At 33.3% G+C, this 25570-nt stretch overlaps 1 protein-coding gene and 1 long non-coding RNA gene across 2 annotated transcripts in view; one reads left to right on the forward strand and one right to left on the reverse strand.

The window, feature by feature from the left end:
* The window catches only part of LOC117179014, a 67887-nt gene extending 47785 nt beyond the window's left edge, over nt 1-20102 (forward strand). Inside the window, exons 2-4 of the long non-coding RNA XR_004467855.1 lie at nt 11596-11677; nt 18446-18976; nt 19188-20102. This is a non-coding gene — a long non-coding RNA (uncharacterized LOC117179014). The remainder of the gene's footprint in view (nt 1-11595; nt 11678-18445; nt 18977-19187) is intronic.
* Nucleotides 1-25570, reverse strand: part of LOC117178778 (nuclear migration protein nudC) — a 297288-nt gene that overhangs the window by 21233 nt on the left and 250485 nt on the right. The gene's annotated exons all lie outside the window — the stretch shown is intronic.

The following is a 25570-nucleotide window of genomic DNA, read 5'->3' on the forward strand; positions in this document are numbered from 1 at the left end:
ATATGCCTCCTTTTTGGTCCTTTTTAAAAAAAAAAACAAGACTTTCGGATTTTTGGTGAAAAAAGACAAAAAATAGGCATATTTGGAAGGTGAACTCGTGAACTATTGGGGGTAGGCAAATTTTGTTTAATCACGCAGAATTAAGTCCTCTTGTATTCATTTTCTAGGAACTTTCTTCTGTGACAACCCCGAAACAATATATTTAAAAAAAATGAACTCTGGGAATTTACCTGTAAATTCAGGTCGAAATGGGTCACCTTTGGCAGGTGCTAACTCGCGATTTATTATAGTTAGGACAATGTTTTTTTTAAATTACACGTCAACTTTAATTTATCTGTTGTCCACTTTTTAGATCCAGCCATCAGGATCTGAGCTACAGAGAAACAAAAAAAAAACATGTGATTTTTGGCAAAAAATTATAAAAAATCGGGGTTTTTTGAAAGGCACTTAAGAGGTACTTAAGAGAACAAAAATGACTTCCCCAGAAATTACCACATTCGCACCATTTGTCCGAACAGATGAGTGGACTAGTAAGGTGCTGTAACCCACGGTCGTATATACAGGTCCCGAAACTCCCGGGAGTAGGGCTACCACGGTTCACGAGACGACCTGTGATGTTACAAAATGCCACGAGGGGCGCCGTAGATGAGTAGTGGAATGCGTGGATAATTCAAACAAATTTTAAAATCAGTGCATCGAATTAAGGAAAGTATAATTTCTTACAGGCATTCCATAATGTACATATTTAATTGTTTTAACATTAGTAAATCTAATATTTGATTATTTCTCAGTATAATAGAAATATTTAAAAAGATTTTATAAAATTCAGAAGCAAAAGAAATTTTTTAAAGCAAATTGTTAAAAAAATAAACATATTTTATCTGTAATTAATTTATGCGTATCTGAAACAATCAACATAGAAACATTTACAAAAATATCACGTTACATATTACACTCCGAGTTTTCGTTTTTAAACTAAAATTATAAAGGATTATTTTCCAAAATTACGTGTCAATTATCATGGTTATCTGACATATGAATATGAAATTATCCTAAGGTAACTTTAAAAATAATGCTTACTTGTAATATTACTTTCCCAATTTTGTCATAAACAATATTTTGAACGTGGTTGAAAATAATAAAACAGCTGTACATACTACTCAATTGCAGCGGCTCCTGGCTCAGTGGCAATCAGGAGAAACAAGAGGGCTTCAGTAATAGTGGTACCCCCACTCCCGGGAGTTTCGGCACCAGTATATATGACCGTGCTGTAACCTAACGTCATATGAGCCTTCTTTGATATTAACAACAGCGCTATCTGACACAGGAATATATATCGCGAAGTAGTATCTCGAAGTTATTGGTGCAATGTTCATGAAAACGAGTTGTAAATATCAATTCATTTAAACTAAAATATTAGGCTACAGTTTCAAATTAATTATTTACTTTAAAATGTCATGTAAATATTTCATTGAAATTTAAATTTCTTCTGAATTGAATGCGCTGTCGTAGCTACCAAATAGGCTCTACAATTCGAAAAAGAAAATTAAGACGAAGTATTAGATAGAGATAGAGAGAGTATAATCGTTTCGAAACTAAAAGTAAGACCTATCTTTTTAAACAAGAAGCTCAGTCGCCAGCAAATCTTTAAACTACGTAAGCAGGAAACACATTTATTTTAATGCGTAACAGCAAACTTTCTTCCGCATTTCCGTTCAATATTTAATTGACCTTTATCAACGTACTGGATAAACAATGTTTAAACTATTGTTTACCACGCATGAAAATTCACGGAAAATGCTTCATAGGCCCCTGACTTTTTACGTACGGAGAGCATGGATTTATTGTCACTGTCAGTTTCAAAACCGACACTAAATTCAGGTATCACTGAACTTATCAATTTTATATTGACTCTCAGAACCGACGCTCGAAAATCGCAGAACTTGACAAAGTCATTATTGAAAAATTCTTTTAAGGATATTAGTCCGTGAATAGGCCTACGAGTTAAAAGGGCAGTTCATAATGAACAACTGCACTGCTATTGAAAATGAATTTCTTACACAAATCTAATGATCTAATATAAAATATTGAATACAAATATAATAAATTTTCAAATGAGTCTATCACACATGAAACCGTCAATTCATTTGTTTTTTTTTATATGCGTTCATAAAATTTCAATAACATGTACTTGCATTTTCAGTACGTGCGATAGAAGTAATATGCGTGACTCAGTAATTACGCAGCCACACACAAAATAAGTTGTATCTCCGATGGACTCGACTAGTCAATTCCTATGTATTTTGAAACATTTAATACGAATGTCAAGTCGGAATCTGAAGGTTAGCTCCTATCATCGACATAACCTCAAAAGCTTACTTTTCTATGTGTAAAAATCTTACGCCTAGATATGGGGAGTCGCATCTGATTCGAGTGAAACCACTCGAGAATGTAAGGCGGTTCCGTTTACACCGAATTCTTTTAATTTCGTACAGTATTCTTATATATATTGATATGTGCATGAAAATTGCAAGTTATAAATGTTTACCGAAGATGTTTGCACATAAACCTCAGTTTCGGATTGGACGGCTCAAAATTCATAAAAATTGACTAGCCGAGTCCGTCGGAGATCCACCTTTTTTTGTCTTATGTGGCTGTGTTACATTTGGAAATTTACCTTTTTTTCCGTGTCTCAAGCTAAATATTTGAATTTCATCAAATATTCCTAGCATAAATCCACAGTGGACTTCCCAGATCTTTTCGATAATCACCTTTTTTCAGTCATTTGGAACTTCCCTAATCACAACAACTCACTCAGCCTATTCGTTGGTTGTAAAATTTGGTATTATAATATTTATTTTTACAAAAATTTGATGGCAATCTAGGATATAGTCAAGAAAATAGTATTAATTGACAAAGCGACACGAAGAAATATTTTTTCCATATCAATGATTAACATACTTATTCCTGAAATTTTTCCATATTTTTCAAGGTGCATAAAATTTCTGGAAATATTCCAGGATTCTCCGGGCCCCTAGTCATCCTGGTATCGTCTTTATGCCACAGGCGTTATACTCCATTGCTTCACCTTCATATAATTTCTTGTGAAAGTCACTCATAAAGTCGTTTTCATTGCTCTTATTCCATACCATTTCACCCTCTGTGTTCCTAATTCCGACTAACTCTGCACTACTGCTTTATTTCCTAATATCTTTGACCCATTGCAGAATAGCTATTTGTGATACAAGTTCGCAAACTAGGCGATTACCGAAAAGTGTGAAAGAGGCAGCATGAGCCGCAGGCTTGAAGCACGATTGGGGTGTTCGTGCTCGAGCGAAACGAGTGCGAAAACGTAGACGAGTGCGAAGAGCTGAAGGCAAATGCTGCAATCACACGAGTAGTAATCGCGTGTGATTTTTTTATTTTAACCTTTTTTTTCAAGTAATTCACGGAATTCCATGAATTCTTTAAATTTCGTTAATCATATGAAATCTGTGAATTCTGTAAATTCCGTGAATCAGATGAAATCCATTAATTCTGTTAATTTGTACGAATTTCATGAATACCGCCAATACCATGAATTCCGCAAATTCCATAAATTCTGCGAACTACCTAAATTCTCTGACTCCTATGAATTCCCAGAACTCCATTAATTTCTTGAATTCTATTAATTCCGTAAATTCCTTGAACGCTATGTATTAATTGAATTCTATGCATTTTTCAATTCGGTGAATTCCATGAATTCACGAATTCCGTGAATGGAATTTAATAAATTCATTCCACTTATTCTTTTGAAGTTCCACTTCTACCATGCGTCTCGAGATACACACATTTCAATGCATATTTTTATTTTGCCAGGGTGCAAAATTACGCATCTCATTGGCTGCCACAGACTAATGTACCTAAAAAATGTGACAAAATTGACTAATTTGAGCTAAAAAGTGACTAAAAGTGACTAATTTTTAACAAAAAAAGTGACTAGAACTGACTTACTTAAAATAAAAAAGTGACTAAAAGTGACTAATGTTCACAAACAAAGAGGCCTGTTATGTCCATAGAAACACTTATTACCCTACAAATTTCGATTTAATTACACATATATTTGATCGGTTTGCATTGACAAGATAAGATGAAATTCTAGTGCTCAATTTAGCGGTGGATACCAAAGTCACAATTTCCCGCATAAATTTTATAAGTAATACAAATTGTAATTCAGTTTATTACAAGCTAAACAAACCTTTAACACAAATTCCGTATTTATATTCCACAATGATTTACAATAGGAACTAGAAAACATTTATTATAACGGAGCTAAAAAAATGTCTCTTTAAAAGGTTGATTGTTTTCGAAATTCTGTTTAAAATAAGCCCAGGGTGAAGTCAATTTGTCCAGTTTTTAAGTGGATATTGCAAAAATAATGTAAATTTTAATGTTTTCTTAAATTTTCAATCACTTCCGAAATAGTCAACGTTTTTCAATGTTCTTCGGCTCATTTTGATGCTTTTTTCACCGTATCACAGCAGCTTACGAGTATGAATGGTAAACAATTTCTTTTCGAATTGCAAGAACTTAAGTTGTAATGAAAAAGTTGGATAAACTTAAAAACATCTTATCTGTAGGAAAATCAGAATAAAAGTAAAATAAATATATATTTTAGGGAAATTACATAGAAAATTCATGATTATATGTTTCATGTATTTTACAAAAATATTTTTGTTACTATAAGTAATATTTCAATTTTTCCAACTTTTTGTTACAAATTCAAGTTCTTTTAATTCGAAAAGAAATTTTTTGCGATTCTCACTGTTAAGCTGTTGTGTTACGGTGAAAAAAGCTTAAAAATGAGCCCAAGAACATTGAATGACCTTGACTATTAAAAATTTGTCATAAAGATAACCGCAGGATTTCATCGGGAGCGGGTGCTAATCTGAAAAATTGAACCCGCTCCCAGCGAAATCGCATTAAAATTTCAGCCACAACCACGTCTCACGACCGTGAGATAGGTGGTTACAGTCTGTAACGGAATCAATACGACGATCTGGCAAAGGTTTCGTGCACCCTGAAAACACGGAGTGATCCAAGGACTACCGCCTTCTGCATTTTTCCCGCAAGTGCTTCAGTATATTGTTGATATGCAGGGATGCTTTTCAGGCTATTTACGAGTGAAAGCTTGTCACCTTTAAGAGCGCTGATGATAAGGACGATTAATTTAACAGAATATTCTCCTTGGCTATGATGTTTTTGTCAACTGGTGTCGAAAATTTGATAACGAAAATGGTTCGCTTCTCGAAGTCAAGAAGAACCATGTCTGGCCTCGAGTGTGCAACAGAAACAATGGTCGAGAATATAAAGTTCCAGTATATGCGGCACTTCCCATTCTCGACAATTGACTCGATTTCCCTAGAAGCGTTTAGAGGAGTGATATTAAGGTTAATGCCGTAAGAGTGACAGAGATGGTAATAAAGCACTCTTAGTGCCGCATTGTGCCTTCGGATGTAGGTCGTTCCCGCATGAATTGGACAACTCGATAGTATGTGAGCTAAATGCTCGGGGTGTGCATGGCATGCCCTGCAGCTGTCATCGGGAATGTCTTGGCTCAAAATGTGGCGACGATATGTTAAGGTGGAAATGACACCGTCTTGGCATGCAAAAATGAAACCCTCTGTACCAGACGTCAATCCGGGCGATTTAAGGAAAGCAAACGTTAGCTCACAAGACATTGACTGATCCTTCACATTTCTGTGGAAGATACCGTGCATCCTCTTATCGAGGAGCTGTTCACGAAAGTTTTTCTCTTGTGCTTTCTTAATTCGGGCTTTCAGGAGTGAGTACTCGAGATAGATAAGACTTGATGCATTTTGCTCACCCCTAATACTGAATTAAAGTCCAAGTGTGTCAGCACCCTCCTACGCTGCTTTGTACAGAAACGCTCCTTTGCTCACTTCATCGTGATTCCTGACAATTTTAAGGAGAAGGTCTCTTCCATTTACGACTCTATGTGTTGTACCCAGAATAATCCTGTTGCGAAGACATTCAAGACTCAATATTTCGCGACCACCTTGACGGCGTGCGATGTACAGTCGCGGAACAGAAGACTTAAGATGCATACTTTTGTTCATGTGCATAACCTTTCTTGTTCCGATATCAAGGGATCTGAGCTCGTTCTTCGTCCTTGGAACTACTCGAAATGAATAGAGTACTACCGGGACGGCAAGCATGTTCGTTGCAGATACTTTGTTCCTCGCCGTCAGTTCGGGAGACCAAATTTGCCGGATGAGACGGTCAGAATGACCCTTTTTGTTAGGACAGGTATAAACTCGATGTTAAAAACCGCTCGTGTGGGAATCATAAAAATTTGACTCAAGAGATAATTTTATGTCTCCGTCTTAAAACTGAGACATGCTCATTCAAACTTTTCTACTTTAGCATGTCTTGATTGGGGGAAATCCAAGTCGAACTCAAGTCGAAGCAATTTTACTCGGGTAACGTTCTGAATGTACTTTTTAAAAATTTCTCACTTCATTCATGAAAAGAAATATACTTTTTGAAAGGTTTTCTAATTCTGCATTTCTTATCTTGAAGTGCAACATCCAATACAACATACAGTGAGATTCTTTAATAGCGCTCCTTTCTATAGCTTTTCTGAGAATCGACGCCGCGCCGCGGATAGGAGTAAAAGGAGCAATGGGGAATGTGCGGTGGTCACAGACACGTTCAAACGAAAGCGTTTTTAGCCGAAGCAGCAGTCTATTGAGTTATTGTGCCACTACCGCCAGTCCCAAAACCGGCATAAAAGAAGGGGTTTACTGTAATCCTGAAGTTGTAGCTACATATTGGATAAAGAGAAAAAGTTATGATTTATTTTTTAAAAAGTTTAAAATCTATGCATTTTTTCAATAATGTTTTATTATAAGAATTATTTCATATTGTTCCGAGCTGGGGTACAAAGGAAGTGGTTATTTTTGACTCGAATAAGCCGTACAAAATGAAAATTGGTTCCATATATATACCTGTTTACTATAGACCCAATGAAAAGATATCCTTTGTTCGCGCGTTCATGTCAAAGTGACAGATAATCATAATATTCGCAAAATATTAGATATACTCAGAAAAAAGTTTGGTTGGATTCAGTCAAATATGTTGGTTGATCCATCAAAATATTTTGTTTGGATCAACAATCGTACAAAATGTCTAGAAACAGCCTTTCTCAATAATTAAAACTTTTGATAAGCATCACTTGCAGAATCAGAAAACCAAACTTTCGCCAGAGACAGAAGGGCTCGTTACGAATTTCATGGTTAGATTGCCTGTACCGGTGAATTAAACTGCACCCTGCGAACTAAAAGTTGTACTAACATTCAAAATTTTCTGCATATTGTTACAGTCCCCAGTTTTACCATACATCTGAATATGTGAGTCTCCAGGTGTGCGTACCAATCTTTTTTCAATAATTTCAGGACACGGCGTACGATCTTTCCGACAGTTTTCATCGCAAAAACGGCCTTCCGGTATATTTAGTGAAGTTAATGAAAGTGTTTGGTTAAATCAACCAAATTATCTCGTTACTTTGACCAAATCCTTTTCTAACAAATGATATATTCTTTTTAACGCATTTATTTGGTTGAATCAACTAAACATGATAAGAAAAAAATTACCTTAAATTGAACAAATTAATTCGTTGTGCTTTTTAAATATAACTAAAGTTTTATTTGAGGTGACTAAATTTTTTAGTTTCAATAAACAAAGTAGGTTGAAAAAACAGTTTTATTGATTCAACTTAATCTTTTCTCTGAGTGTATTTTTAATGATTCAAGTCCAAAAAGGGTTACTTTTTATATGATCTATGCTAAGCAGATGTATATCTGGATACAATATGCATTTTTTCGCTTATTCAAGTCAGAAATAACCATTTTTGAGCTTTTAATAGTTAAAAATATTTACCATTTCGTGAATTATACGACTATTTGTCATTTTTACATAAACGCACGACCATAGGACATTTTTCCATTGGGTTTTTTATTTTGCAGCATATCCGGATTAGAAATAACTATTTCTAAGCCTTTGACAATGAGAAATATATTATTATTTCACATTTTAACATATACCGACCTTGCGCGAACTGAAGGCATTTTTTTAGGATTCTTCTTTTTCGGGAGTTATTTTGGCTACTACCAGAAAGTTTTTAGTCCTACCTAAAAATGAAAGAAAAATATGCGTCTGGAAATCACACTGGATTATACAGACTCGGCCAAACTCAACGACTTTAGGCTCCAGATTTCTCACGAATGCTAGATTGCAGAGCCAAGACTTCCTCCAAGAATTCTCTTAAGATTTACCACACAGAAATTTAATATTTTTAGGGAGCACCTCCTTGTGATGATTCCTCACGAAAAATTTTAAAGTTAATCATTTGAAGTTTCAGTTTTGCCGTGTGGCCCCACTGCTACACATTGGTTTTTAATTTCTTTGATACGCCCTAATCTACATCCTAATTTATGCAACCGGTTGACATCAAATTTTAACGAGAAGTCTGTAGCAACCTCTTTTCGATTTATGTAAAATTTGACCCCCCCCCCCCCCCCCCCCCAGTTTTTGTCAAATGTCCACATTTTGAGACGCCCTGAATCCGAAAAACAGGTTTTTACGAATTTGCCTGTCTGTATGTCTGTCTGTGAACACGATAACTTTTGAAATAATTAATCTGTTAGAATGGCTTTTGGTACACTTGTTGAGTGTCCTAAACTAAAGGTCAAGTACGTTAGCCAGCCATTTTGGATAAAAATTCAAAAAGTGGGCACATTTTGAATATTTTTTAGGCCACTTTTTTCAAAAGTAAAAAATTCTCTGTACGGTTATTCATAGAATTCAAAAAATTTAACCATTTATCCCAATGACTTTTTTCGAAAAATAAAAAATTACTGGAGTTATAGCATTTTCAAAGTCTAAAAAATCAAACTAAAATGAACAATTTAAGCTAAACAACGCATGATACGAAAAAAATTCTGGAAAAGAAAAACGTTGCTTTTTGAAAGCCCTACAAGATTATGATAACAACTTTTTCAATTTGGTCAAAAACTTGAAAAATCAAAATTCGATCCTACACAACATTTTTGAAACCACATTTTTTCAAGATGTAAAAATTCTATGCACGGTTGTTCATAGTGTTTCAAAACTTAAACAATGTATCCTTCCGATTTTTTTTCTATAAAAAGAAAATTGTCAGAGAGCATTTTCAAAATCCAAAAAAACAAACTAAAATAAATATTTTAAGCCAAACAACGCATGATATGAAAAAATGTCAGGAGAAGAAAAACTTTGTTTTTTGAAAGCCCTAAAATATTATGTTCACAACTTTTTTAATATGGTAGAAAAGTTGAAAATTCCAAATTTGAACATACCAAAAATTTTTGAAACCACATTTTTTTAGATTTATAAATTCTATGTATAGTTGTTTATAGTACTCAGAAACGCAAACAATTTATCCCCATGACTTTTTTCTATAAAAAGAAAATTATCAGAGTTAGAACATTTTCAAAATCCAAAAAAACAAACACAAATGAACATTTTAAGACAAACAACGCATGATATGAAAAAAAGTCAGGAGAAGAAAAACTTTGCTTTTTGAAAGACCTATAGGACTATGATAACAACTTTTTTAATTTGGTTGAAAAGTTGAACATTCCAAATTTGATCGTACCAAAAAAAATGAAAATTCCAAAAATTCCATTTTTTGGTCAAACTATGCAAGATACGAAAAAAATGAAAAAGCTCAAATTGCGCGCCCTGGAAAGACCTACAAATTTATAATGAATTTGGAAAGGTTTTTAGAAAATCAAACAATATTCTCTAGATGATTAGGAAAATTTAAAGTTATTTTCTGGAAGATTTCAGTTCATTTATTTTTATTTTTCAGAATTAAAAAAAAACTATTATTCAATCCTAATCCTGTAAGGCACATTTTATTGCTGAAAAGATTCTTCAAAAATCTCATCGATACGTTTTTAGATAAAAAAAAATTATTTAGGGATTATAAAATCGTTATTTTTGTAAACAATAGGTTTTTATAAATAGTTTTTGAAAATAAAAACTACGAATGAGATTTTCATAAAATCTTTTAAGAAATACAATAAGCGATACAGCATTAGAATTAAATAAGAATTGCAACTTTTACCTACAGAGAAAAGGAAAACATTAAACTTTAAATTGTTTTTGTCAAATAAAGAAAACCCGAAATATTATTTTCAAAAGTTTACTTCGAGTTCTTTTCCAAAATGACTTATAATTAACATTAGCATATTTTCCTCCATTTTATACATCATTTTAATAAGGCTCATTTCTTGAACTTGAAATAACTTATGATATTAATAAATAAGGAAGCACATTGTGTTCATTAAAACACATAATTTGTTCATTAAAATATTTGAAAATCCAAAATGAATCTAAATTAATAAATAAATGTTATATGTATTATATAATATAATAAAAAATGTTATACACTTTAAACTATTTTCTTTTCGGTTATTTAAAAATCACACAAATAATGATATGTTTAATTTGATTGCTTATGAATAATGATTTGTTGTGTTTAGCAGAAAGGCATTGGGATTTACTTCTAAAAGCAGTTAAGTTTACGATTTTCGCTAATTATTTTTTATTCAGAAGGCAATAAAAAATCTTAAATATTATTATCTTTTACCCAGAACTATTTGAAAATTATTTTTATTTGAAAAAATTTTTTTAACACTTTCGCCGTGCAATATTTGTATTCTAGGCCAACTGCATAGCTGGCGCCGCCAGAAAAGTGGCATGGGGCTGCTAAAAAACCTTTCGTGACCTATTATAACCCACCAATATCGTTTTAAAATTGTTTAACAAAATTATTTACATTGTTTTTAAGAAGATTCTTTGAAAATTGGAAATATAAGAGTATTGTATTTTATTTAACTGTCCAAGTCATCAAGACGCTTGAATTGACCTACTGACGAACTTTCGATTACCATTCTTGATCAATCAATAGCGAAGCACAGAGTTTAATAAAAGATTACATTGTTTGAATAAAGAAAACATTTTTTTTAATTTGGAATATAACACTACCTTAAGTTAAAAGGTTACACATTCGAACAGAACATTTATATTGACATGTTGATGGGGTCTCTGTTTTTCTGAATAGTATTTCGGAGAGTTCAAGCTTTCAAAAATTCTTACAATGTACACACACACACACGTGTGTGTGTTGGCATGTGCGCATGTATCTATATATCTAGAATGTGTTGCTACAGATATTTCGTTAAAACTGATGTGAATCGGATGGATATATGAGACTGCGGACGTGACCACAGGTGAAAAAATCGATTTTTCAACATATAATATGATTAACTAATGTGTTTTTTTTCTTCTAAAATATACACATATTGGCAATATGTTGTCATAGATTTCTAGATAAAATGTTGCGAAAAGTTTAGATCTGTCCAGCGTACTAACAGCAAATTTTCATGGGAAGTCTGTAGTAACATATTCTCGATATATATTTCAACAAGTTCTGATATCTGGAATAGTTTTTAAAATGTTACCAATTTATGTCTTCTTATTTTACAGTGAATACGGAAAATGTTTGCAATACGTATCGAGAATACGTTGCAACAGACTTCTCATTAAAACTGGAGGTCAATTGGCGGAGGTATGTACAAGTTGAAAACTGGTTGATTTTACGATTTGTTGGTTTTAATGTCACCATTTATAAGGCATTAACATAAAATCAAACTTAAAGTTATTTTTTAATGGCTGACCAGTCAGCTGCCAAGTTTCATTACAATCGGTAGCAAATTGCGACAAACATCCAAAAAAAGTAAAAAATGAACGCTTATTCCAGATAATAATTCTCATTAGCTTTTTTTGCACTTAGCGGCGTCTCGCAATTGCTAATCTTGATGAACGAAATTTTATCGTGTAGCTGAATACAGGTTGGCCGTTTTAATCAAAGAAAAAAATCCCCGACCATTTCCTGGTTTTTTCCTGATTTGCAAACATTTTTCATGTTCAATGAAATTACAAAAATTGAAATCTAAAGCTCAATTTTTTCCATTAAAGGGCATGCTCTTCGGTGACCACGTAACCAAACTAGTCCCCGGTTATGAACATTTTTCTTGGTGTTCACTGTGTCCACACGGATTGAGATATCGTGTTCATTCTTTGACAGATAAAATAAAAAGCACTAAAGAACGTTTGTATACATGAATATATTGGTGATTTTAAAGAAAGCTTATTCATAAATCGATGGAACAGAATATTACCATTCGAGTTATAGCACTTTGAAGATCATTTTTGGTTTGATGCATTTTAGATTTTTTGATTCACTCATATTGATCACTGACGCCAGTTTTGTATTAAATCGTCTAAACCTTGAAAAAAATTAATATAAGCAATAAAATTTGCACATTCGTTGCAAATCAACAAATAAGTATCTGCACACACGTAACCCATCATTATTTTTTGGACAGTTTTGCGATTTCTAGCGGAGAAAAAAAGAAACTTTGAACGTCGATAAAGTCGAGATCAAGTGACTAAGTTCATTCATGAAATTTTGGTGTAAAATGATTTTCATTTTTTTGATCCTAAAAATAAAAGATAAATTTCAAATTGAAAACATAGAAACACCAGCAAAATGCTAGAATTTACTCGTCGGAGTTCTCCAACCAATTTCCAAAATTCTTGACGTTGAATCGATCAATTGATAACTCTCTGCTATTGTTGACAGTGAACCAACCAGCCAGACTCAGCGTCGGACTCGCTTCGCTTTTTGCCCCCGGGCGAAATTTTACTTTTATTCTTAGAATTGTTTCACACTAGTACAAAAAATCCACTAAAATATATAATCATTAGAAAATTTTAATTATTTTCTGAAGATGCACATTTCTCAAGATGCGACTTGGACGGATTTTCGAGTATCATATTCTAAGATGTTCCTCGATTTTTTTAAATCAAGGCATCTACTTTACCGACGTTAAAGGTTTATTTCCTATTCCTGTAGTATTTTACTAGAAAACTTTCTTCGTAATTATGAACATTTTGATATATACAAACGTTCCTTAGTGCTTTCTGTATAACTTCCTAAACCCTGAACATGATATCTCAATCCGTGGGGACACAGTCAACACAAAAAAATGCTCATAACCGGGGACTAGTTTGGTCACGTGATTATCGAAAAGCATGCCCTTTAAGTAATAAAAACTGAGATGCAAATTAAAGAACTTACAGTGGACCTATTGAATTTTAAACTTTTAAAACTAAAGTTTTAAAGTTTTTTTATGAACAAATGTTGTATTCAAATTCTCAATAATTTACACGTATAAAATGGAAGCTATCAACACTTTTTAACTAAAAAAATTTTAATTAAATGCATTTGAACTACCAAATTAGAAATTTTTATATTTTATATATTACAGAGTAAAAATATTCAGATTCAGTTGCAAAAATATCAATCCATATTATCATTTTCAATGCTCTAAATTGCAGAATCAATCAATCAATTAAAAAGTGTTTTAAATTATATAATTTTAAGCAATTTTAAGCTAGAAAGATTAAAAATTGAACAATTACATTTTTTTTATAAACTGAGCAGACTTTCTAAATTAAAAGTTAAATTATTTTAATTTTAAATAGTTTAAAGATACTTTAAATTCTTTAAAATTGTATTTTAAAATCAGTGGTCTTTTATCGAACCCTCCCTTCCCCCCAAAAGATTCCACACTGTTTATGGAATGTCCTTAATAAGACATTTAAATTAAAACAGTTTAATTTTTAACGTTAAAATCTGGAAATTTTAAAATTGAGAACTGATTCCGAATCATGTTGTGAAATCAATTATTATTCACTTTTCTAATCATAAAGTAAAAAGAAATTTTATAAATCATGAATTAATTTATATTCACAGTTGATCAACTAAAAATGTTTTGTTTTTATCAAAAATCTTTGATTGTAAATGCTTCTAATTTATAATTGTTCAAGTCTATGAAACTGCATTTTAAAATCTTTAAATTAAAATTGACGCTTGAAAATTAAAAATCTAAAATGGCAAATCTTTTGTGAAAAGATTTTCGAATTACGCATTCTAAACTGAATGATGATATTTTCCGTTTTAGCATCTACCCTCTAAATAAGTTAAGGTTTACGATGAAACCGTTTGTAGACAAAATATATCTACGTATTGATGAACTTATTTTATTATCCACATTACAAGATTACAAGCCGCATATTTTTTTATATCAGGCTCATTTGTATTGCCTTTCCAAGAGTACCACCTCTTCCCTGTTCTGTAATTCCCATTTTCAATCAATTTTACCCAGAAGTAGAGCGAGACAAGATTGGTTAATAAATACAGTCGACGCTACTTACCTAGCCGCTTCCCCTAACTCTCGGTCGAGCTCTTCCCCCACCACGACCGCAATGGCCCGACATTCGAGAAGTTTTCCGCTCGCTATTTACGTTGCCGTCAATGTTTAAAGTCTTTTAAGGCAATTTTAATTGGTTAATACTAACCAATTTTTCAGTTTATTCCGCGAGAGAATGCTGTGCTCACCATTTTTTGGAACCAAATGTGAGATAATTACTTCCACAATATGTATTCGGAAAATCGAACTTTTACCGTTTGTAAACACTGGTCCACGCGCGGCAACGTACGTAGCGAGCGAAACAATTCGCACCAAGCACCACGCATCACAATCAGACTCGAGAGTGGGGGTACATCGTTTCCAGGAAAATTACTACCCTACGGTCCCAACCGCGGCAAGGCGAATAGCGTCGACTGTAATATTTTAAACTCTAAAGTGACGAAGCGTGTAAGCCGGGTAATAAAAGTCTGAAACTAAAGATTTTGGATATTCATCAGCCCTCGAGGAGAGCTTTGCTTAGCAGATGTGGTTAGGAAAAAGGCTATCCATTAACCTATGGGCATTAGTCAGTTTGTATATTTATGTGTAAACAGTGATGTACGATGGCATTGAGAAGCTCTCCACCTGGGGTGATTAGTAGAGATAGATCATTGACCCAAGACGGAACGGTGTTGTCGGACAAAAATATTGTATAAATTTAAGCAACACGCGATTCGAGGTAGATCTACGTATATATGTAACGACGCTAGAACCAAACGAGTTACGCTTACCCCGAAAGGTATTCGGCCCACTGCGATAATATTAATAATAATAATAATCTCCGATTAAGAACCTGGCGCCAGTTTCGCGTTATCCTTCCGGATCTCAAGGCCGCTCTGCGTCCTTTCTGATGAATTGGGTCACTCGGTTATGGAGTTGTGAAAATAAAGGGCTCTATTGTATTCTTAGAGTCCTTCTCGCATCGTCGGTCCTACACGTGCAAAGTGTACTAGCGATTGTGGTCATCTCGACATTGAGGCTATGGGACGCGTCTTCTCTGGTTACGTAAAAAGTCATTATGCGTTAGACCTGACCCAGTCTCGGTGGACTGTTGTATGTAAGATCTTGTTTTCGTACCAACGTGGTGCAGCACAAGTAGATGTCATTGGGGAGTTGCATGAAATGCAGTTGGGCGATTTATAAATGCTCGGAATCGACCCGATTTCTCGCGCGGTTGCAAATTCCATAAGGTTAGGACCGGTTCCTCGAAATATTGGTGCCGGTCTGACCAGCGCGCGGGTCAAAGAACGGCCTTGCCTCCCTCTCCGCACCTCCTTCACCAATAATCTCTCTCCTGATGTCTCCCTTTTCGCGTCCTCGCGTTCCGTCCCTTCTCCACGACTCGACTCGTCTCGCCGAACCATGCTGTATCTCCTTATCTTCTTCAGTGGCGTAGATCTTCATGGACTTTTTCTCTCACGAAATTTCTTTAAATTATTGGATTCTTTGACTAAAGAATTTATTTAATTTTTTTTTAACTTTTAAATTATCTCAACACTTCATAATTGATATAAAATAGTTGTAAAACTAAACCAACAAAACTTAATGAATCTCGAATTAGGTCTCTGCGAGGGTCTCTGAAACCCAAAGTTTAAGCTCATCCTGACATTTACTTGGATAGAAAATTATTTCATTTTTTTAAATAAATGTAACCAATTCTAACAAATACTTCTGCTCTTATGACGTAGTAGTAGACGTAGCTTCAAATATTTCTAGAAGAGCAATAAAAAGTTACGCGGTCTTTTTTAAACTGAATTTCTTGTATCTACGCTGGTGTTCATCTTCAAGATACTAACACTCAGACGACCATGCGCCTCTTGTTATTGGCGTACACATGATGAGCGTACGCGAGCGAAACATTGTTTGCGCAAGACTCCCGGTCGGCGCGGCGTAGCGTGGCCGCCAAAAGTGAAATCGAGAGATGGAACATGGGTCTCAGTACTTACTTGAAATGGGAAGTGAGACTGAGTTTTGTCGTTTGCTCCTGGGACTATATTTCTCAAACAATTAATCTCATTGTCTTGACCTAGAGTTTTCTAAACTAGCCTCTTTGATAAATGTTCTCTAGAGGTGTCCTAATAAAGATAGAACATATTTTTTATTGTAGAAGTCAAAACAGAAATGTCAGGCAATACAACAAATAACAGTAAATCAAGATTGTTTCTCAAGAAATCTGAGCGAACAGATCCAACTAACGTCTTATTTGCGCGAAAGCGAAAAGATTAACACAAATTTATTTACCATTATGCTTGGCGTAGTTTAGAGCCACTCAAATAGTTTCGTACGCAAAAAATATACAACTCAACACTACTGCAAAATATAAACTTCCCTGGTTGAAGTTTCGAATTCAAAGGGAAAAAAATCATGCGTCTCAATCTATTTTAATTCGTGAAATATAGTTTGTCTGACTCTTCTTAATTTGAATAATTGCATCAACATATCCTAAATGAACCTATATGGTCTACGAAAATAATCCAATTCGGGTGAATCGAGCTCTACTAAGAAAAATCACCCCGATCAAATTTTACTGACTCTTGCTTCTCTAAAGATAATTTGTTTTGTTCAAATCACCTAAAATTCGGTTTATTAGTTGATTTATTTAGGTAAAATACGTGATTCTTTCTATCGAAATTTTACCAAAATAACAAGAAGAATCAGCAATCAGAAAGGAATTAGTACTCAATACTTTTATTAATATATAATAATAGAAAAGAAGTTAATTCGACTTAATAGCGATTTTATCATGACTTAGAATCTGGGTGGTAGAGAACAACATTTGTTCGAAGGCACCCAGATTTGGTTCATATCCTTGTACAATGAAGAGAGTATAATGCACGCAAGTGCACTCATAAAATGTTACCTGGTGGGAAATCTTTGAAAGCGGGAGGAGTAGCTTCACGTAATAATAATCCTATAATTTATACATTATGGTGTAACGTTAAATCTTCGATAACGTTTTATTAAACAATAGTCAAGGCATTAGTCTCACAATCAAGTTATTATCGCGGTATTTAGAATAATATATATGTACAAATAAGGCCAGTTGTATAACAATGAAAAAATATGTCTTCAGTCTATTAAAACATACCGGTGCCTAATTATGTTTTTTCTTAAAGAGAGAACATGGGAAGGTTCACAAACAGCACTGTTATAATCTTCACACCGTTGCAAGCGCCATTGAAAACGATATACACTACATCCCAAGGCGACAAATTTGATCCAAAAGTGGTTCCATTCCTTGCAGTACGAAAAACAGTTAATAAATACATAATTACTCACTTAAAAATTGCAACCACATGCACATCATCTTACGCATACGTCAACTGTTTTTCAAACTGTATGGAATGGATCCACCTTTGGATCAGTCTTTGACTCATTGGGATTCATAATATATGCTCTTGTTGGGATTTTTCACCGATAAGTGTGACAATTAGATACTGCGTACCGATTAAATAAACGTTTATCATTCCACTCTTTCATGAAGGTAGGATCAGTCTTCTCTGATCATGATATGCCGCGTTCGATTGAGTTTCTTGGTGACATGACGCGACGCCGAGGTCAAGGTCTTCAATAGATGAATTCTGCAGTCTATTTCGAGATTTATCGGGTCATTTGCGAATATGTTACAAGGAAAATAAGTAACACCAGAGTGTCGTCTTATGAATTAGTAACCTGCGAATCCATCTCCCAAGAATCTATACAGTAATTTTAAATTACCTTCTTTCCTATTGATAAATGCATTCATGCGAGATTCGTGTTTCCCGCAGAAAGGTTACACAATGTCTTACACAAGATTATAGCATGTACTTTCTTTTTAAGAAATACGTTTTCATTGTTCTCTAAAAACAAATCTGGTACTACTAAATTAATAGAGTATAATAAATTAAAAAATCTTTTTCTTCCAATTAAATCAAGTTTTGATGCTGGTTGATTCTTGAAAACTACTAACTTAGTTACAAGAACTTCCTCCTAATATCATTTAATTCATAATGAAAAATAAATAGATACTTGGTTTTCAGGAGCTATATGGGATGAAGGCGTAACCTCAAGTGTGGAGTATTGCCAAGCATGCAACAGTGTCTTGTATCATTACAGGATAAGTCAGTAACGAGTTATTTCACTATTTAAGATCATTCATAATATTCAAGGACATGTTTCGTTATCTGACCCACCTAAGTTGCATTTGCAAGCATTGGAAAGGCGCACCGATTCTAATGGTAGTGTTCGAGAGCAGCATGTGAGTTTAACAAAAATGACTGTGTGTTGCAACAAGCCCCAGAACACCGGTTGGAGTATGTGTATGAAATAGAGTAGTAAATTATTCCTAATACAGACCTCCGAGTCTACAAAAAGCATTAAAGACAATCTCATTTCATGCGATAGACCGTCTCAAGAGAGCTTTTGAGTTCAGTTTGTAGTCTAATTGTGTGCCAATTACTAGCCTGAAGCGATATCTTCCCGGGTTAAGCACGCACGAACAAATCTTACAACTCGCTCTTTGGAATTCCTTGATTTTACAATTAGCGGACGTTCCCCATGGACATGCGCAAGTATACCTAATTCTTTGCATGTACCTCAGTTCGGAAATTAATGCTATTTTAAGCGCAATTTTCAATTTTTAATAAAAATATATTATTTTAGTGCTACAATTTGAATAATTCTTTATCAGCATGAGTTTTTCCAAATTTTAAATGTTTTTAAATTCGGAGTTTACTTATTAAACAAAAGTTATCTTTTGGTACAAATCGTCATGTTTTACAGGTGGAGAAAATGGACTTGAAAAATTCAACCCTCAGTAACCGGCGGATTGTTTAAATAGCCATTATGTAGTTAATGCAATGGTACATTTACGAATTAAAGGGTCGAAGGGAATAACCGCCTTAACGCTTTGAACACGCGGAGAAGGATTTTACGCGGAGCAAAATTTGAAAATTGTTCAGATTTGACATATTGTGCGACTGTTACATGAAAAAAGTAATTATTTCTAAAGTCGGGAGTAAGAGCGAATCTTCAACATATGTGGAATAACTCTACAAGAGTTCTGTAAACTTTATATTGAACTCCGATTTAAAAAGGTTAATAAAATATATGGAGAAATTCATGAAAAAACGTTGAAAACTTTCGTAGAAATCACATTTGAGGTATTGAGTGTTTGTGATCACATAAGTATAAGGTCTAGATACCTCAATTTTGTCAAATGTATAGAAAAAGTCTGGAGAACATTATGAAAAATCTCATAAAAAGTCAATTCGAGGTACCGAGTGTTTTTTGAAGCACTTCAATATAAGATCTATAAACCTCAGTTCTATCAAATGTAGCTGCAAGTCCCTACTCTGCGAAGGTTCTATGAAAAACGTCTTTTGTTCTTTTGCGATATTTTTCATAGTTCACGAAAAAACTTCAAAAACTACATTTTTAGGGGAAAAAAATTCTCCCGGCCTCAAAAATGGTTCATGTATTTTTTTCAAATTTTGAAAGTATGAAAAAACTATAATAACCTTTAAAAGAACATATTTCGCCCTCGTAGGCTTTTGCGATTTCAAGTTTAGGGCCCTGCCTAATTTCAAATGGATGCGGTCAGCGATGATTGTTATTCGTACGTTATTCTCCACAAAACGGAGTTTCATTAAAGTTTACTTGTAACCACTATCAATAAAATCGCTGATGATTATACATATATGCCAAAGAGTTGGATGTAACATGTACTTAAAATAAAAAATTGTTTCTTCAAAATGTGATATTTTTAAATCAATTTATTTCTATATCACGAGGTGTCGATCACTCCAATATACCTGATACATATACACTAAATATTCCCATACACATATTCTTTCAATATGCCTAGATGTTCTTCGTTTTCTTGATATTCTTTATAATCCCAAATAATTAAAAAAAAAAAATCAAGAAATTTCAAAAGGGGTTATGTAGTATTGTGTAATTACAAAATATTTTACAGTGTTTAACAGGATTTTAATTAATTTTAAAATAATTCTAACGGGATTTAAAAATTCGTTTAAATTAAAAAAGGTTAGATTTTATAAAGAAATTTCAAAAAATTTCAAGTAATTTTAAAGAATTTAAAAAGATTTGAGAAGTATTCTAAAAAGTGTAAGAATTTTTCCGAGCTTGCTAAGATTTTAAAATACTTTTTAAGGGATTTTGTGGCATTTGAACGGATTTAATAAGGTTTACAAAGTTGTCACAGGAATTTAAAATATTACAAAGCATTTTAAATGATTTAAAAACAATGCAAAACAGTTCAGGGATCTTCATGTAATTAAAAAATATTGTTCAGTATTTAAACAGATTTTCAGGAATTTAAAGGGATTTTAAAGGAAGTTATTTAATTTAAATTTTTTTAAAGATTATAATCAAATTTCGAAGGATTTGAAAATATTTCAAAGTTTTCAAGACATTTTTAAGGAATTTAAGACATTTTAACTCATTTTTAAGCATTTTTAAGGATTTTCGGTAGAATTTAAATGCGTTGTAGGATTTTAAAGTAATTTTAAAATATAAATAATATCTTTCAATTCTTTAAAGTCTGTTAAATTTCTTGAAATCTTCGGATACTTGTAGAAATCCTTTAAAATCTATTAAGTTTTTTACAATATACATATAAATTTTTGTTGTCTTTCAAATATATCGAACGTTTTTGAATTTAGTTTACATCATGTGTAATCACATAAAATATTAAATAATAATTTTTAATTTTGTTGAAATTAAAAATTTTAGTACATATTATAAGCGTAGCAATATTTTTTATAGAATGGGTCACAAAAATTTGCAGACGGCCATGCACAGTTGTAGGTTATATTTCAGACTTTTGTGCATACTTCCAGCTAGGTTAGGGAACGTGCATATACTACGGGACGCGTTGTTCGTTTATTTAAATAAAGACAAGAATAAAATTTCCTTAAAGCAAAAAGGGATAAAACCTGGTATAAAACGATATAAAGAAAAGAATAACGCGTCACGTAGTATGTGCACGTTCCTTTAACCGAGAGGCTTTAGGAATTAGGGATGCGAAACTTATAGGGTTCGAACCTGCGGCGAATACGAATTTTCATAGCCTGCGATTATAAATAGTGTAGTAGATTGTGTAATAGTAAATAATTATGTACTTAAAAAGCTATAATTTTAGATTTTATAGAACTATTTTACGTTTTTCGTAACCTGCTTTTTAATAGAGATTACGTCAACTCGGCCTTTAAATTTTATTGAACTTTGTATCACATTTCGTCGCATACGCTGTTGAAAATATTTGCGATTTTACAATACATCACAATACAAAATGAAATGTGAAATTACAATTTTGGTATTGTGAAGTGAAATTACAATACACGCATTGTGAATTAAAAGCTTCGCGTGTCTGCCGCTGCGAAGCAGCGCCATATTATATGTATCAGCTGAAAGTATGCTTTTTATTTGGTGCAATGTCTCAGTACAATAATATACTCAAAAATGAAGCAAAAGGTAAGTTTATATATGTTTATATTAAATCTAAGCTTTTCATGCAATATAGACTTTTTTCATAAACAGAATAAAAAATTCAAATTTAGGGAAATATCTTTTTCATCTGAAAGAATAAACAGAAGTTGGTATTTTCTTAGTAACTTATAGAATGTCTTGATTTTTATTTTTATATTGGGAAATAATATAATCTGCATCAGAAACTTAAAGTTTAAAAATAATCGGTATTTTTCATGAAAAATGCTGTCAAAATCTCTAACATAACCTACAAAAACACATATAATCTTTTTGTGAACTATGTGTACTCGCGTAGGTTATGTTCGTGATTTTGACAGCATTTTGCATAAAAATTATCGATTGTTTTCAAACTTTAAGTTTCTGCTTCAAATTTTATTATTTCGTGGTATAAAAATAAAAATTAAGACATTCTAAAAGTTACCGCGAAATACAAACTTCTGTTTTTGCTTGCATATGAAAAACGTATTTCCCTAAATTTCAATTATTCATTGAGTTTCTTAATAAAGTCTATATTGCGCGAAAAGCTTGTGAATAATGAGTTAATTAAAATTTTTGGATTTCTATCAAATATATTTTGTAATTAGAAATTGTTTTAATTAAATCTACATATGAATTCAATTCTGAAGAAAATGTAAATTGAATATGAAAGATTGAAAGCTCTCATATTTATGATATTAAATGTTTATCCCAGAATACGTATTTACCTTTTTATTTTACAGAAAAGTACAAAATACAATTTTTCCCAATATTATATACGTTTCCAACTGTACCAACGTATTATATCTACACTCTTGAAAATTTCTGCAGTGATTTCACAATAAATGTAATGGAAGTTATTACCAAAACGTAATGTAACCCGTGTAGAAATTCAAATGGGGAACTAGTCTGGTTCCCGACCATTAGACCCCACTTAAAGTCGGGGACTAGTCGGGTCATCTGACTAGCCCCCGACCAGTAGCGTCATGGTAGATTAGTCGGGGGCTGGTCAGATGACACGACTTATCCTAGTCGGGGCCTGATCGGGTACTAGTAGGGGTCTGTCAAAATACTTATTATTTACGGTAATCTCCATAAACTTTTTTTAAATGTTTAAAAGTGCTCAGATTTGCCCAAGATTTAATGGGGAACATATTATTATTATTATTACACCATTAGGCCATTTCCCTTTCGGGGTAGGCGTGACTCACTCGGTAGGGGAAAGGAGTAGTGTGTGGAAGGGATTGAGATTTTTCAGATTGATCCAGAATTCTCTTGCTATTTAAGTAAATAACACGTTCGTTCCGCAACACTGCTCCGACCCAGGTTGCTGATCAATCTCTCCAGCAATCACCCCAAGCGAAGAACCTCACAAAGTCGTTATGTAAGGTTCCCCACTTGGGTCCATTAATAGCCAAGATCTTTGTTTCAGGCGTCATTCACTCTACTGACACTCATTTTATTAACTATTTGCCGTCATACTTTCCTGTCCTGGCATACTTCTCTAGCTTCTTTTATGTCCATGCATGTTTTTATGCAGGCTATCGTGCTTCTGTGGCTTCTTATGTCTCTTCTAACTAGGGTCTTATTCACACATTCTTTTTGCGGTCTACCTCTGGGCACGCTGCCATTTACTTTACCTTGATACACTTGTTTCGTTAGTCGTTCATTTGGCATTCTCTCAAGCTACGCTTAAAAATGCATCAATTTATGCAATTACAATTCTCCAAAATTTGTGAAATATTAATTTAAAAAAAAAACTTCAGCTGGAACGCAGCAATGGAAGATCTTCACTCTGAAGGAACCGCCATGTTCGATACGATAGTCTCTGCTCCAGGTAATTATGCTTCGTCACGTGTGGACTGCTGTCTTAAACACTCGACGGGTAATTTCTGTTGGGCGAGAGGCGTCACGTCGCGCCCTTGCGGATTTTCTTTAAAGCTACCAGGCCAGAAATGTAAGGCTCAAATAAAGGTGGTAGCGAAATCTGAACTGTACCGTGCTTAACAGTTTACTACTAGTATACTGCTTTTCACTGATTAATCAAAAACTTTTTCTCTTTCCAATTTCAACTACATGAAGGATTAGACTTTATTTATATATGGCAAACCTTTCAGATCAATTTAAAAATAAGCATCTGTACAAATTTAGATTCTTGTGACTTTCGGGAGACTTTTCACCTACATCTGTATGTATCTTTTCCAATATGGATTTTCTTAAAATTCCATTTGAAGGTTTTTATAAATGTTCCTAGAAATTCGCAATTTTCTAAAAAATACTACAAAAAAATAAGATTACGTCTTTTTCAAGATTTTGATCGTTGTTTTTATAAAAAGTTGATTTTCGTACAAAATTATAAACTTAATAATTATTTATTGACTATGTTTGAGATAAATTTAACATTAATAAATCTTTTCTCCAAAAAAGGTGCAAAATTTTTGTTAAATATATTCTTAGTGTTTTAGAATAAAAAAATCATTCCGCTTTTTTAGATATTACCTCATTTGATAAAACCTCGCCGAAAATTAAAACATAAGAATAACCCGACCAGAGCCCCACTAGCTGCCGACCATAGCCTGAATATTACCCGCACGGAAATTAGTGAACAAAAAGTCCCGAATAGCCCTTAACCAACCACCGACCAGGCCCCGACTGAAATTTTGACAACAAAAGCCCAACTAGTCCCCGATTAGTCCCCGACTGGTACTTTGTCAAAATAAATAACCCGACTAGCCCCCGATTAGTGCCCGACTTGTAATAGGGCCAAATGGGGTTATTTCCACACGGGAATTTCAAAATACATGCAATATAATTTTAAAACACATGTATTTTAATTTTACAATACATGTATCAAAATGCAAATTCTTTTTCGATGTTGTGAAATTACAAAAAATTTGTTGTAATTTCACAATATTTTATTGTGATAGTACAATTTCATGTATTGTAAAATTACATTACGTTTTGTTAATAAACTTCCATTACATTTACTGTCACATCACAAAATAAATTTTTAATTTTACGGAGAAACCTTTTGCTGCAATATTTGCTAAAAATCAGAACAGATTTTACTATTTCCAGTTTGCAATGGAGGGACATAGCGGAACTTTTGTAATGTTTACCACTCCGAATAGTAACTAGTAACTACATGCCGAACTACAAAATTCATTGGAAAAAATTTAAAAATGTTACATTTATTTCTACAGATGATTGCAATATTTGCAAAGGACGATAGTAATGTCGAGAAAGACCGGCGCACTGATTTAGTAAGCGACTTAGTAAAAATTGGTGCAGTCAGATTAGCAGACGAAAAAAAATAAACCCAACATGCGTCGCTTCGCGTTGAAGGTCACGATACGTATTCTTTACACGAGCATACGACGTAAATGTAGACTTACGAGGGCAGTTCAATAAGTCCTTAGAATGAAGTATAAAAACAATTTTTTTTGGGTAAATTTTTTTTTATTTTTCAACATAATCTCCTTGGAGCTCTATACACTTGGTCAATCGGTTTTCAAGTTTTTTTAATCCTTCAGAAAAGTGTGTTTTCGGAAGTTCCTGAAAATAAGCACTTACAAAGGCAATGACGTCTTCGTTGTCTGGAAATCTCTGTCCACCGAGCCATTTTTTCAAGTTTGGAAATAAGAAAAAGTCATTGGGGGCTAAATCTGGTGAATACG

Source organism: Belonocnema kinseyi, chromosome 1 (assembly GCF_010883055.1).
Source record: "Belonocnema kinseyi isolate 2016_QV_RU_SX_M_011 chromosome 1, B_treatae_v1, whole genome shotgun sequence".
Classification (NCBI taxonomy): domain Eukaryota; kingdom Metazoa; phylum Arthropoda; class Insecta; order Hymenoptera; family Cynipidae; genus Belonocnema; species Belonocnema kinseyi.